The sequence below is a fragment of the Coffea arabica genome, chromosome 9c (assembly GCF_036785885.1).
Source record: "Coffea arabica cultivar ET-39 chromosome 9c, Coffea Arabica ET-39 HiFi, whole genome shotgun sequence".
Classification (NCBI taxonomy): domain Eukaryota; kingdom Viridiplantae; phylum Streptophyta; class Magnoliopsida; order Gentianales; family Rubiaceae; genus Coffea; species Coffea arabica.
This window is the reverse complement of record NC_092326.1, coordinates 4295798-4311639: the sequence shown is the minus strand read 5'-3', so window position 1 is coordinate 4311639 and position 15842 is coordinate 4295798. Positions and strand designations below refer to the sequence as shown.

The 15842-nt window shown below is 35.4% G+C and overlaps 1 long non-coding RNA gene across 1 annotated transcript; it reads right to left on the bottom strand.

Annotated features, from left to right (window-relative positions):
- Window positions 1-9703: 9703 nt before the first annotated feature.
- On the bottom strand, window positions 9704-10582 carry LOC140014318 (uncharacterized). The gene is made up of 2 exons (XR_011821043.1): window positions 10169-10582; window positions 9704-9753 (listed from the first exon to the last, which is right to left on the bottom strand). It is a non-coding gene; the product is annotated as an uncharacterized lncRNA (long non-coding RNA).
- Between the last annotated feature and the right edge of the window lie 5260 nt (window positions 10583-15842).

The following is a 15842-nucleotide window of genomic DNA, read 5'->3' as shown; positions in this document are numbered from 1 at the left end:
ATACACAATCTATAAAATTAGCATAGAAGTGTAATTCGTTTGTTCACATTTGCTTGGGGGACATGTAAGCACTCATACTTCTACCTTTTCTTCGCATTCTTTATTAGTAATGTCAAGCCATCCGGATCCAATTTCGTTTTGGAAATCAGTGCCCTATAGCATTTCGAAGCTAAAGGCCTTAATCATGCCTACAAAATTGAACTACATTAATTAATCTTCTAAGACATTGAAGGTTGAATTTCACCATATCGTTATGGTTGAATGGGTTACACCATTAGACATTTGAAATCACATTTAGAGTTCGTCATCCAAGACCAACCACATCAATAATAGTCTATGACTTAACCAAACTCTTACATTTTTTGTATTGATTTACGAATGAATGAACATTTAACAATTGGCCAAAACTGTGAGGACTCCTAAAAATTATTATTTTTCGACTCCTATTTTTGCTCATTTAATTATTTATCTTAATATTTGCTTCGATTATTATTTTCTAACCTTATTAGACTTCAATACATGGAATTATGACTTCATTATATTTTTAAAGTGACTCGTTTCAAAAATTAATTTTTCGAACCTCGATTAACGAAAATAGTGAAAACGTGTTTGAAAATTTTAGCCAATTGGGAGTACAATAAGCTTGGAAAATTGGAGACTTATACAATGGTCCTAAAATAGGTAATTTTAGGTTTAAGTACTCAAGTGATAGTTAGTGGTACGATCGTTATAAGAATTTCTCGAAGGTTTCACTTTATCGCGTCTAAATTGGAAATACGCGCTTTCACGCGCGCGATTAATTGAGCGACTTTAAACTATTATTTTGGGACAATTAAGGGTGAATAATATTCATATGAATATAAGTGCATTAGAGGTTTAGTGCACTAGTGAAACAAATGCAAGAGGAATTGAGCACGAAACGCACGCGTACGTGCACTATTAGAGAGTTGACTTTTGCACAAATATGGGCCACACAAATGAATCTTCCTTAGGAAGCTAAATTTGCTCAAAATACTCTCTCTCCTCACCTCTCTTTGGCCGGCCAACTCAAGGGAGAAGAACACCATTGTTCTTCAAATTTTCTTCACAAAACTTCACCAATCTTCATCCAATTCACACCAAATTTCACCAACACTAAGCTCTACACTTGGAGACCCGATTAAGCTGCAAAAAGGAGCTAATATTCACGGTTTTGCTGGAGAAAAAAAGATCGAAAATCACTGCCTTGGACATCAACTAGAGTAAGTGATGATCTAAATCTAGAAACTTGGTTTATGGAAGTTGATTTACACTTATGAGCTTAGTTATTCATGTGGGTGGCTTGTTATTGTTGGAAAAATTGTGAAGGTGGGTTCTATAAATTCCCACTCTTGGATTGATGACTGATATGATGATTGATGATGGATTTAATGTTGGTTTAGTGCTCAAATTGGTAGATTAATGGTGCATAGCTAGTATAAACCTCAAGGAATGCATGGCTAAAAAATTTTCAATTCTGCCCCTGCTTTGATCGTGCATCTTTTTTCGAAATTCTGAGGTTTTGATGGCTTGTATATGATGTTTATATATTGTATAGATGGTGTATAAAGTTTCATCAAAAAATATTGACGTTTGGTTGGTCAAATGGAATAATCTTGCAAAGCTAGTAAACCTGGAAAATTTTTCCCGTAATGCTCAGACAGTCTACTTGTTTCGTCCATAACTCTGTGCTCCAACGTCGAAATCAAGGGCCGTCAGTGGAATTTGAAACTATACATTCCCAGCTTTCCAACGGTATAAAATGCAACCCCTAGTTCCACCCAAGTAGCCCGTACCAACTATTTTAAGATGACTGTCCTGTTTCTCTGTTTTCCTGGAATGAAGTACAGAGGCTGCAACTTGAGGCTCGAATTTGAGCTAGTTGGGTGCTGAATTTCAAAATTATTTCTTCTGTGAAATTATAGTTTTATGAATTTTTTTTCCAACGCAACCAACCATGCTTAATTCCGAGTTAAATTGAGTGATTTGTGATCAAAATTCGAAACCTGCTCTGTTCTTAAAAACGCTAAATTTTGGGCAAAATTGATGCTAGACTTGGTGTGGACTTGCCAATTGAATTTCTTGGAGTTAAAACACTTACCAAATATACCATGAATGTTCCTCAGGTTTTTCCTACACAAATGAACCATGTTTGAGGGATTTTCCTTGACCAAATGTTTGGAATGGAAAACCAAAAAGCTCAAGGCAGTTCTGCCTTAGGATTTTTCAAAACTTTGATTGTTTGGTTGACTACCTTCCCGAAGGTATTTTTCCATGAAATTGATAGAGGGATACCCTTTATATAGGAGTATTATACTACCGAATTTGGTATCAATCCGAGTCCATTTCGCTGCTTGACTAAATTGCCAAAGTTCAAGACTTGATATTGGAAAACCCTTGTTTAACAAGGAAATTTGGGTAACTTTGAGCTACCATATCTTGGTGGTCACAACTCCGTTTCTTGTTATGCTTGTTTTGTTGTAAACTTCGATTACAACACTAATAGAATTACAAATTTCAAAAACTAGTTCCAATCAAGTGAATTTTGCCAAATTTTCAAAATTGGCCAAAAACCAACTTAAATCTATCTTATGAACCAAAACAGCGACTTTGAGCTCAATTTTGAATGTTTTCCATTTGGAATCTTAGAAAAGTGTATTCTAGAAACTTTTAGTACTTTGGAAAAGGTTTCCAATGGTACCACGTTTTTCAATTTTGGACTTGTAAGGAATGAGATACGATTTTTCAAAGATCTCATACTAAAACTGAAATTTCCGAATTTTAAGGAAATGGAAATTTTTGAATTCTCCTCATTCCTTTGATGTTATTTGAGCGTATTAAACTTGATTTCCAAGATGAAACCTCGATTGCTTCTGTGCTTTAAAAATCCCATTTTAAACCCCGATTTACGAGTGATTGGGATTTGTTTCATGAAATTTTTCTTAGATTGTGCACTAAGTGCAATCTTTGTAATAATTGGGGATTTTGAGTGATAAATCCTTATTAATTGTTCAGGCACACAAGGTGCACTTCAAAAGGATCCCACGGTGGACGCTTAAATTTCGAGTGCCCTTTTCTTCTTATTTACTTGGTGAGTGTCAAATGCATGTTTACTTGAACTCCGTGAACTCGATACATGTTACCTGTTATTGATACTTGAGATATTTTAAAATTCGAGACGGGGGTGTACTTTATCGCCCTCGTTCTCGTTTGAAATAAATGACTCGTACTTGAAATACTCGAATGTCTTAATTGTTTGTACATGTTACATGCTTGCTTGACTTGAAATAGTATGCTATGGCTGCATACGTCGTTGGAGTGAATCTCCTTGACACTCAAACATGCTTGGGGGACGCTCACATCTCATTGGCGATCCTTGGACTCGAACCGACATGGGTTTGGTCGGGAATCTTGGTGAGTTATGAGAATCACATGATAAGATTGATCTATTGGAGAGATCTTACTTGGCATACTCGAGTAGTATTGCCTTAAACAACAAATGACAGGCGGGCCTGAAACAGAGGTATGTAAGGTGAAAGGGGACAAGTTAAGTGGAGTTCTGCGGACTAAACCTACCCGATTGATGGAGTGTCAACTCGTGGAGGTTATTGATCGTGCAAGGGAAACATAGCTCCTGAGAGCTCTAGTATCCTTAAATTGTTTATGGTTACTTTCCTCGTAAATTGTCAATCATGTATATATTATTGCTCGACTTGTCAATTTGGAATTGTTATTTGAACAATGTGCTTGCATGTGTATTTTTAGTCTCACGAGCGTTTTGCTCACCCTGTAGATTTGTTTTCCTTAACAGGTTTGGGTAGGGGTGGCAATTCCTGACACGATCCGAAACACGACACGAATCTAACACGAAATTAATGGGTTTGGGTTGAGGTTTCGGAAGTTCGGATCAGAATCGGGTCGAACCCGATGAACCCAAAAAGAAAACAGGTCAATTTCGGATCAACTCGTGGTGACCTGATATGACCCGATGTGACCCGTTTACGAATTAAAACTAATTTAATAAACATTAAAATTATTTTATCTAACTAAATTAAATCAATCTTTTTTTTCAAAGGCATTAATTACTTAATCCTAAATGAATTTATTTAACTTGCGTGAAGTTAAAATTATTATATTTGGACAAATAATATATTATGTTATTTTTTACTTTTATGCTGTTTTAATTTATTTTATATTTGATTTGGGATAAAACACTTTTATGGTGTTTAATTTATTTTAGATTTGGTTTGAAATTATTTATTTAAATTTTTATTACTTGATGATGTAATTAATTTTGTGAAAAATTGATTTTATTAGAAATTACAGTGATAAATTAATAAATTAAAATTAAGTTTCGGGTCATTTCGGGTCGACCCGCCAACCCGAAATTTTCGGATTCGTGTCAGGTACCCTGACCCGTTTCGGATTGGCGGGTCGGGTTCGGGTCAACAGGTTCTTTGTTATACTTAAGTCTCAATCCGACCCGCCAACCCGAACCCGACCCGACTGCCACCCCTAGGTTTGGGCTTGGTATGAGACTCGAAGGAAATTTCTATTTTGAGTACTTTTGTGGACTTTTGTAACAGGGTTCCAATACTATTGTTTAGACTTTTCGACTATTGTATATTATGGGATGTTTTTGGAAACCCGTTATATAGATTTGGGAATTGTAAAATATTGTTAAACTTGAACGCTTCCGCACTAATTGCATTTATTTTATCTGGATGTGATGCCTAGTACCGTTATAAGTTTGAATGTATATCGCTTCAGTCCTGACGAGAATTGGGCAGGCATCCCGCGGATACCCTTTGATTCGCTTTAAGGAGAAGTGGGGGCGTCACAGTTGGTATCAGAGCGCTAGGTTAGGGATCTATATGGGAGACATATTAGATACTCTACCCTTAAGATCTGAAACCGGATAGTTAAGTTATACCTTAAGGGGTATTTGGAGCATACTAGTGATTGGATTAGGCATGCATAAACGACATCCGAACTAGATGGTGATTTAAATTTCTAACGCGAAAAGTGCTATTATTTTGCAGGGATGGAAAACGGAAATGGAGTTCCGGCAGCTAACGGGAATGGCCATGCGAATGGTCATATAGTGCCTCCTAAGCCTATCTACTACCGAGCGCTTAGTGAGGAAGTTCAAGTACACTATTCCCCATCTGATAGATATCATCGATATTCGTGTAGGGTTACCTTTATCTACCCGAATCACCTCGTGCTTGCTCTGGACAACGAGCGTCGTCAGCTAGTGGATCTTAACAGGGATCTTCAGGCAGAGGTGGACGAGTTTAGACAGATGGTTAGCGCTCAGGACGAGAGGATCGCCGAATTCGAGGAGGTGATAGAGGGCGAGGTAACTACATCTGCTATTGTTAATGGGGAGGTTCGGAGCACTAGAGCTCAACTTACTAGGTTGAGGGAGGAGATTCGTGATAGGGCTTTCGGGATCCTAACTGATGCCACTAGACTAGTAGATGAGGCGATGGGTGTAGTTCAGAGCTCTGAGGAGGAGGAGGATCCTAAGAAGGAGGTTCCTACTGATAGTCCTACTGCGGACTAGGTCTAGACAGATTAACCTCTCTTTTGACCCTTTTGACTAGTATAGTTAGAATTAGTTGGGGTGATACTAACTGCTGAGACCATTGTATTTTGCATGACTGTGTGATCTATTATTGAGACACTTGTTTTACTTTAGTCTTCTGTAACTAAAAGTATTTTGTGGCACTTGTGTGCTATATTTTTGTGATTTTTTTCATGACTTACTAATTGTATAAACTTGACATATTAATGAATGTAAATTATTGTTATTTTCAATGTTTTCTTGAATTGCTCCTGCTTTCTACTTTGCACCGCATAATTGACTTATTTCTTGCACTAGGCACGCCTAGGTTAAAGGAAGACTAAGAAGGGGCCGAGACTATGGTCGAGGCCATGGGCGAGGGACTAGCCAGACTCAATCTCAGGGGAATAACTAGGGATCGGCAACTGGACCGACCCAGGGTCAGAAAAATATCGAGAGTAATCAAGTGGCTACTGCCATTAACAGGATGACTGATATCCTAGAACGTTTAGCTGATAGACAAGGTCTTAGACCACTTAACCAAACTAGGGGATAGGATAGGGGTGAGGATAGAGCTTTAGAGAGGTTCTTGAAATTTAACCCGCCTAAGTTCCTTGGCGAATCTGATCCTAAGGTAGCGGAGAATTGGTTAGAAAGGATGACCAACATATTCGCTGCTTTAGACTACACTGAAGATAGGCGAGTGAATTTTGTAGCCTTCCAGTTTGAGGGAGTAGTTCGTGCTTGGTGGGATATGGTGAAAGGAAAATGGGAAAGAGTTCAAACCCCTTGGACTTGGGAGAATTTTACGAGGGAGTTTAATGAAAAGTTTCTTCCGCTCTTAGTCCAAGAAAAGAGGGATGATGAATTTATCAAATTGAAACAGGGGACCCTTAGTGTAGCGGAGTACGAAGGAAAATTCACTAAACTTTCTAAATATGCCCTTAAATTGGTAACTAATGAACGGAAGACGATAAAGGCGATTTGTACAAGGGTTCAATGTGAAAATTCAGGAGAGCTTGACCGCAACGCAAATCTCTACATTTACTGAACCTTTAGAGAAGACACAAAGGGTTGAGAGTGCAAGATTGCAAGTGAGAGACTTTCACAATAGAAAGAGACATTTTTCTGGCTCTGCATTAGGGCAGGCTGGTAAGAGTGCACAACCTTCTAAAATGGAAAGAAGAGCGGGAGGAACAAGAATTGCTGGAGCTTCTAGGGGAGCTCTGTCTAGAGGAGGTCGTGGTGGCCCAACTTAAGTTAGGGGTGCACCTTCTACTGGTTCGGCAGTGACCTCTCAAGTTACTTGTGGATACTGTGGAAAACCCAATCACTCCGAGAATGACTGCTGGAGAAAGTCGGGAAAGTGCTTGTTTTGTGGTAGTGCCGAACATCAAGTCGCAAATTGTCCAAAAGTACCAAAAATGGGAAGTAACACTCAGAGGCCAGAAAGGTCATCCTCTAAGCAGACCAGTGCTGGAGGAAGTCGACCGAAAGTGCCGGCTACAGTTTATGCACTGGACTATCAGCAGGTTCCTGAGGCAATTGAAGTGGTTGAAGGTACAATTCCAATCTTTCATCGTTTAGTTAGGGTTTTAATTGATCCGGGTGCAACATACCCTAACTTTATGAGTGAGATAGACTTGAAACCAATTAAGTTACCGTATGATTTGGAAGTTAAAACACCTACTGGAGATCAAAGTTTAATTGCTAACCTGGTATATAGAGATTGTGAAGTCTGTGTCGGGGAATGAAAACTATTGGCCGACCTTGTAGGTTTAGCAATTAAGGGATATGATGTAATTTTAGAAATGGATGGGCTAGCCCGTTATAATGTCCAGTTAAATTGTAGGATGAAAATTGTAGAATTGTGTATTCCAGGGGAGGCAACCCTGAAGTTGGATGTAAGGGGTAAATTGATTTCATCTGCACTTATTTCAGGAATTCGGGTTAGAAAATTATTAAGTAAAGGAATTCAAGGGTATTTGGCTTTTTTTATTAATACCCCTAGTGATAAGATGAATTTGGAGGATATGCCTGTAATGAAAGACTTTCCAAATATTTTTTCCGAAAAGTTAGAGTATCTACCTCCAGAACGGGAAATAGCTTTTAAAATTGATGTAATTCCGGGAGTGACACCTATCTCTAAGACGCCATATCGGATGACTCCAGCAGAATTGAAGGAGTTGAAATTGCAATGCAAGACTTGCTGGAAAGGGGTTTTATAAAAGAGAGTGATTCTCCGTGGGGAGCCCCAGTTTTGTTCGTTAAGAAAAAGGACGAGAGTTTGAGACTATGTATTGACTATAGAGGCTTGAATTAGGTCACTATTAAGAATAAGTACCATTTGCCCCACATTGATGAATTATTTGACCAATTGCAAGGGGCTGTAGTATTCTCGAAATTGGATTTGAGACAGGGTTATTATCAGTTGAGGATTTGGGAGAATGACATACCAAAGACTGCTTTTAACTCGAGATATGGGCATTTTGAATTTGCCGTGATGCCGTTGGGTTAACGAATGCACCTGCTGCTTTCATGGATTTAATACATAGGGTCTTTAAACCTTATCTATATCAATTTGTGGTGGTCTTTATTGATGACATATTGGTGTATTTTAAGAATGTGAAAGATCATGAGAAATATTTGAGAATTATTTTACAAACTTTGAGGGAACATCAATTATATGATAAGTTTAACAAGTGTGAGTTCTGGTTAAAAGAAGTGACTTTCTTGGAACACATAATTTATAAGGATGGGATTAAAGTGGATCCAGCTAAATTTGAAACTGTTTCGAAATGGAAACGACTGGAAAACCCTACCGAGATTCGGAGTTTTATTGGATTAGCAGGGTATTACCGGAGATTTATCAAAGATTTTTCTAGAATTGCTGGACCAATGACCGAGCTGACCAAGAAAAATAGGAAGTTTATATGAATTCCTAAGTGTGAAGATAGTTTCCAAGAATTGAAAAGACGGTTGACAAGGGTGCCTATGTTAGCTTTGCCAAACGGAAAGGATAATTTTGTGATTTACACAGATGCATTTAAGGAAGGTTTGGGGCGTGTTTTGATGCAAAATGACAAATTGATAGCATATGCCTCTAGAAAATTGAAACCGCATGAAGAGAATTACCCGACTCATGACTTGGAGTTAGCGGCTATGGTATTTATTTTGAAAAAATGGAGACATTACTTGTATGGAGTAACGTTTGAAGTCTTTACTGATCACAAAAGTGTTAAGTATTTATTTTCACAGAAGGAACTGAATTTGAAACAACGTAAATGGATGGAATTTCTGAAAAACTATGACTGTACGATTAAGTACCATCCAGGGAAAGCTAATGTAGTGGCTGATGCTTTGAGTCGTCAAGTACAGATGGCTGGATTGATGATTAAGAAATTTCAATTGTTGGAAGAAGTTAGTTATTGAAATTCTCTACTGGAACCGAGAAAAGTAATTTTGGAGAATATTGTATTGAATTTAACTTTAATAGAACCTATCAATGAATCTTAAGGCAAGGACACTGAAGTGCAGAAGTGGTTGGAAAAGATTAAAAAGGGGAACAAGTCAAACTTTAACTTGGGATCGAATGGTGTATTGAGATTTCGGAATCGAGTAGTTGTGCCAAAAGATGAAGGGTTTAAAAAGAAAATTTTAGAAGAGGCACACCGATCAAAGTTTACGGTACATCCAGGAGGGAATAAAATGTACCAAAACTTAAAGAGTCTATTGGTGGAAGAACATGAAGAAGGAGATTGCTCAATTTGTCCAGACATACTTAATTTGTCAACAGGTTAAAGCCGAAGATCAGAAACTATCGGGATTGTTGCAACCTCTAGAAATACCTGAGTGGAAATGGGAGAATATCACCATGAATTTTGTATCGGGATTACCAAGAACACAGAGAGGTCATGATGTGATTTTGGTGATAGTGGATAGATTGACCAAATCGGCTCATTTTCTGCCAATTAACATGAAGTATCCATTGGAGAAGTTGGCCAAGTTGTATTTGGATGAGATCATTAGGTTACATGGAACAAACAGCAGCAACCCATTCGAGATTGGTAGTAGTAAGAGAGGCAGCATAGCAAACTGCACTCAACCCGTGACTCCTTTTCTTCTTCATCATCACATCCACAACCTTTTTGCCATTTTCCGAAACTCTGCATCACACAAACAAAACAAACAGTTATAGCATAATCCCAAGAATCCCCAGTCAAAACCGACCAAAAAAAAAACTTAAAAACTCACAACCAAACTAAAACTCTGCATCAGATAAACAAAATAGCCAAAAGTAACCCAAGGATCAGCACCAAAAACCCACAAAAAAGAGTCTTACAAATTTAACCCTGATTACACCACCAAACATTGGAACACCACCCCAAGAACCCACAGCCAAAAACCCACACAAAATCTTGAGACTCTTTTGCAATAAAACAAAATCTCTGCATCGGTTGCATAAACAGAGTTTTCAGCCACGATTCAACAGCAAAAACCCACAAAAATCTCATAAGTTCAGCCTTTGATCACTCAATCATCTCTACGCAGAGAAGCATGCAGTTCTTCATGTACTAGTACCTTAAGGGATTAAAGCCAAGAAAAGTAGAGGCGGGCTGTTGTTGCTGATTTAGCTGAAGAGTGTGAGAATACTGTTGACGGCGGTAAGAGCAACAAGACTGAGGAACCTGACACTTCGTCTTCAAAGTGGCCAATTTTTTGTTCGGGAGAGACAAAGAAAATGCAGAGGAGGTCGCAGAAAGAGAAAGGGTCCGCATTTCTTCCTTCTCGTTCTGGTCGCTGCCGTCGTCTTATTATTTTCTAGCTTTGTTTTGGTTTGATTGCTTCTTTCGGCCTTCGCCGGAGGGAGAACTTGGTTTTGTTGGAGTACTAATTAATTTGGGCCGTTAAAGATCTTTTGTTTTTTTTCAAATAGAAAAAAGAAAAAAGAGAAAGTAAACTTAAAATCAACTGTCTAGATCGGGCCACCCAATCCTCGCTCGATCCGGCACACTAATAATGTAATTATTGTCACGCCAGCAATGCAAATGATCCACATGATATTTTATCGGGATAATTGCAGAAACCTCCCCTGAGGTTTCTGACGTTTGCACTGACCTCTCCTATGGTTTGAAAATTACACTGACCTCCCCTGAGGTTACTAATCCTTTACAAATTTAGTCCAAACGATTAAAATATTATTTTAGGGAGTAAAATTAAAATTTTGTTTTGTACCAGATTTGCTCTTTGTACTACATATCCAATGAACGACAAATTACTATAAATTAATTAACAATTAATAAACTTTAAAGAGTATAGTTTATAGGCAAATATGCATTACTCATTTAAAGTACCGGCTCTTTATGGGTATTTTACTTTCAAACATTTAATTTAATACAAATATTTACGCTCAAATACATATTTGTGTTTACTTTCAAATATTTAATTTTTATTAAATACAAAAACTACCAATCTCTCTTTCGTAAAAATATTAATATAACACTTTTTCAATTTTAGTTACAAATATTTATATATTTAACATAAATTAAATGATTCAGAATAAAATACTCATAAAGATCCAATACTTTACTCATGTAATGGATGAAAGCCATAAAAATTAATACTTTATGGGTCTTTTTTTAAAAAAAATATTTATTTTATATTAAATAAATAACCTACCAATTTTCTTTTTGCAAGAATATTACTGTAACACTTTTTGAATTTTACTAACAAACACTGATATATTTATCATAAATTAAATGTTTGAAAATAAAATATCCGTAAAAAACCGGTACTTTAAATGAGTAATGTGTGTTTGCCTATAAAGAACCGGTAACTATTTAAAGTACTGGTTCTTCAAGAGTATTTTACTTTCAAACATTTAATTTAATACAAATATTTACGCTCAAATACAGATTTGTATTTACTTTCAAATATTAATTTTTGTTAAATACAAAACCTACCAATCTCTCTTCCGTAAAAATATTAATATAACACTTTTTTCAATTTTAGTTACAAACATTTATGTATTTAACATAAATTAAATGATTCAGAATAAAATGCACATAAAGAGCGAATACTTTACTCGTGTAATAGATGAAAGCCATAAAAATTAATACTTTATGGGCCATTTATTTTTTTAAAAAAATATGTAATTTATATTAAATAAATAACCTATCGATTTCCTTTTTGAAAGAATATTACTATAACAATTTTTGTATTTTACTTACAAATATTAATATATTTATCATAAATTAAATATTTAAAAGTAAAATACTCGTAAAGAACTGGTACTTTAAAAAAGTAATGCATTTTGCCCATAAATTATACTCCTTAAAATTTATTAATTGTTAATTGATTTATAGTACTTTGTCATTCATTGGATATGTAGCACAAAGGGAAAATCTAGTACAAAATTCTAATTTCACTCCCTAAAATAATATTTTAATCATTTGGACTAAATTTGCAAAGGATTAGTAACCTCAGGGGAGGTCAGTGTAATTTTTCATCGCGGTGACATGCATATTTACAGTAGAAATTCAGAACATGATAAAATGGGTGATGTAAACTAACTGGCTTAGGAAGATGACCATGAGGTGAAGAAGCATAACATACATGTCCGAATGTAAATCAGGTATTTTGTAGTAAAATTCAAACGGCGTGTAGTAATATATCCTTTGATCTAAATGCGAAATTATCGCCAATAGTTCAATTGGATGCTTGATAGTGTAGGTTAAAATAGGAGTAATGTAGATATCAGTAATTGATCAAAAAAATATGTATTAATGTATACTTTGCTTTCTGTAAAATGTTATGGAGGGGCTTCAAAATGATTTTAATGCACAAGCATCATAGTTTGAAAAAGGACCAGCTTGCCTTCAATAAGTTGGCCATCAAGAAAGGATGTTGAATCTTTTTAAACTATGGGTTGGGTGTTAGAAACCAATGTTATCCCTTTAGAGTTGTTGTATGAGGGGGGCAAACATCATAGTTTGAAGAGGGGCAAATAAACAAAGCAAATGCCAATTTTCTTGTCTTCAGGGTTGTAAACATGCACCGTTTGACGAAAAAGAATTAAATACAATAATTTCTGCAAAAATGTAACTAGTAGGATTTCTATTTTTTTTTAAATATTGGTAAAAGATTTGAACACTAAGCATGGTTTGATTTTAAATCAAGAAGATTCTATAAAGGAGATTTTGTACTCCCTTTTAGATATTATATTCTCGAGCTAAATTTACCATTGAATGGTGAAAAAAGTGTTTATATCTTTAAATTGTAAAAGTTTTAATGACTTAAAAAACAAAGTGTTTTCATCATCATCATTATTAAAAAAATATAAGTTGAGAGAATAGTACTTTAAAGGGACTAAAAAGTTGTTCTTGAAGATGTCAATCGAGCTTTTTGAACCAGATTTCAGCAATCCCAAATTCGACTCACAAGTTATATGCATTTTTGAGGTTCGAATTTTCGAACTTCGATCTCATATTAAAATGGGTCAAATTCAGCTCACACTATTATATGAGTTTCGAGTTCAAATCAAACTTGGCTCAGATTCATAATTATATATCATATATATTTTATAATTATGAATTAATACAAATTTATATATAAATTATTAACATTTTATGTCATAATATATACTAGTCTTCAAAGCACACACTAATGTGCGTGCTACTAATAGAAAAATATTTGTGAAGTATTTTGAGTATATTTATTGAAATCATTTTTAAGAAAATTGGTTTTATATTTTGAAAATATATATGTTAAAAATTCAACAAAATAAAATTTATAAAAAGAAGTTTTTTGATAGTTATTCATAACCATAATTGGTAGTTGCTAATTAAAATTAAGATTTACTGAATAAGTTGAAAAATAGAATATGAAAAAATACATGTTACTTGGTAAAAAATCATATTGGTAGTGGGTAGTTATCAAAGATAGATAGATTTTTGTTTATACCAAAAGTTTCACCATCATCAAGGGTAGTTTAAGAAGTATACAAAGTGACAAATTTTTGTTTACCTCAAACCCCCTCTTTTTCCTTTATAAATCATATAGATAATTATAAATTATAGATATTGTTATATATATTTTACGCATATAATTATATTCATATATGGTTGGGCTTTAATTGAGTTTGAGCCTAATATAGCCCAAGCTCAATTCACATTTAATTCGGATCTAATATTTAGGTTCAATCTCTATCCAATTCAATTAAAACTTAGGCTTAATGAGTTTTTTTTTTTGACCGAACGTAACAAGCTTGGATTGGTTCGACTCCATTGACATTTCTACTAACTAATAGGCATTTTGCTTTCAAGCATACAAACATATGCAAAGAAGACAATAAATGAGGTTGAAATTTAGAAGAATCCAATTTGAAAAAGCATACACAATCTATAAAATTAGCATAGAAGTGTAATTCGTTTGTTCACATTTGCTTGGGGGACATGTAAGCACTCATACTTCTACCTTTTCTTCGCATTCTTTATTAGTAATGTCAAGCCATCCGGATCCAATTTCGTTTTGGAAATCAGTGCCCTATAGCATTTCGAAGCTAAAGGCCTTAATCATGCCTACAAAATTGAACTACATTAATTAATCTTCTAAGACATTGAAGGTTGAATTTCACCATATCGTTATGGTTGAATGGGTTACACCATTAGACATTTGAAATCACATTTAGAGTTCGTCATCCAAGACCAACCACATCAATAATAGTCTATGACTTAACCAAACTCTTACATTTTTTGTATTGATTTACGAATGAATGAACATTTAACAATTGGCCAAAACTGTGAGGACTCCTAAAAATTATTATTTTTCGACTCCTATTTTTGCTCATTTAATTATTTATCTTAATATTTGCTTCGATTATTATTTTCTAACCTTATTAGACTTCAATACATGGAATTATGACTTCATTATATTTTTAAAGTGACTCGTTTCAAAAATTAATTTTTCGAACCTCGATTAACGAAAATAGTGAAAACGTGTTTGAAAATTTTAGCCAATTGGGAGTACAATAAGCTTGGAAAATTGGAGACTTATACAATGGTCCTAAAATAGGTAATTTTAGGTTTAAGTACTCAAGTGATAGTTAGTGGTACGATCGTTATAAGAATTTCTCGAAGGTTTCACTTTATCGCGTCTAAATTGGAAATACGCGCTTTCACGCGCGCGATTAATTGAGCGACTTTAAACTATTATTTTGGGACAATTAAGGGTGAATAATATTCATATGAATATAAGTGCATTAGAGGTTTAGTGCACTAGTGAAACAAATGCAAGAGGAATTGAGCACGAAACGCACGCGTACGTGCACTATTAGAGAGTTGACTTTTGCACAAATATGGGCCACACAAATGAATCTTCCTTAGGAAGCTAAATTTGCTCAAAATACTCTCTCTCCTCACCTCTCTTTGGCCGGCCAACTCAAGGGAGAAGAACACCATTGTTCTTCAAATTTTCTTCACAAAACTTCACCAATCTTCATCCAATTCACACCAAATTTCACCAACACTAAGCTCTACACTTGGAGACCCGATTAAGCTGCAAAAAGGAGCTAATATTCACGGTTTTGCTGGAGAAAAAAAGATCGAAAATCACTGCCTTGGACATCAACTAGAGTAAGTGATGATCTAAATCTAGAAACTTGGTTTATGGAAGTTGATTTACACTTATGAGCTTAGTTATTCATGTGGGTGGCTTGTTATTGTTGGAAAAATTGTGAAGGTGGGTTCTATAAATTCCCACTCTTGGATTGATGACTGATATGATGATTGATGATGGATTTAATGTTGGTTTAGTGCTCAAATTGGTAGATTAATGGTGCATAGCTAGTATAAACCTCAAGGAATGCATGGCTAAAAAATTTTCAATTCTGCCCCTGCTTTGATCGTGCATCTTTTTTCGAAATTCTGAGGTTTTGATGGCTTGTATATGATGTTTATATATTGTATAGATGGTGTATAAAGTTTCATCAAAAAATATTGACGTTTGGTTGGTCAAATGGAATAATCTTGCAAAGCTAGTAAACCTGGAAAATTTTTCCCGTAATGCTCAGACAGTCTACTTGTTTCGTCCATAACTCTGTGCTCCAACGTCGAAATCAAGGGCCGTCAGTGGAATTTGAAACTATACATTCCCAGCTTTCCAACGGTATAAAATGCAACCCCTAGTTCCACCCAAGTAGCCCGTACCAACTATTTTAAGATGACTGTCCTGTTTCTCTGTTTTCCTGGAATGAAGT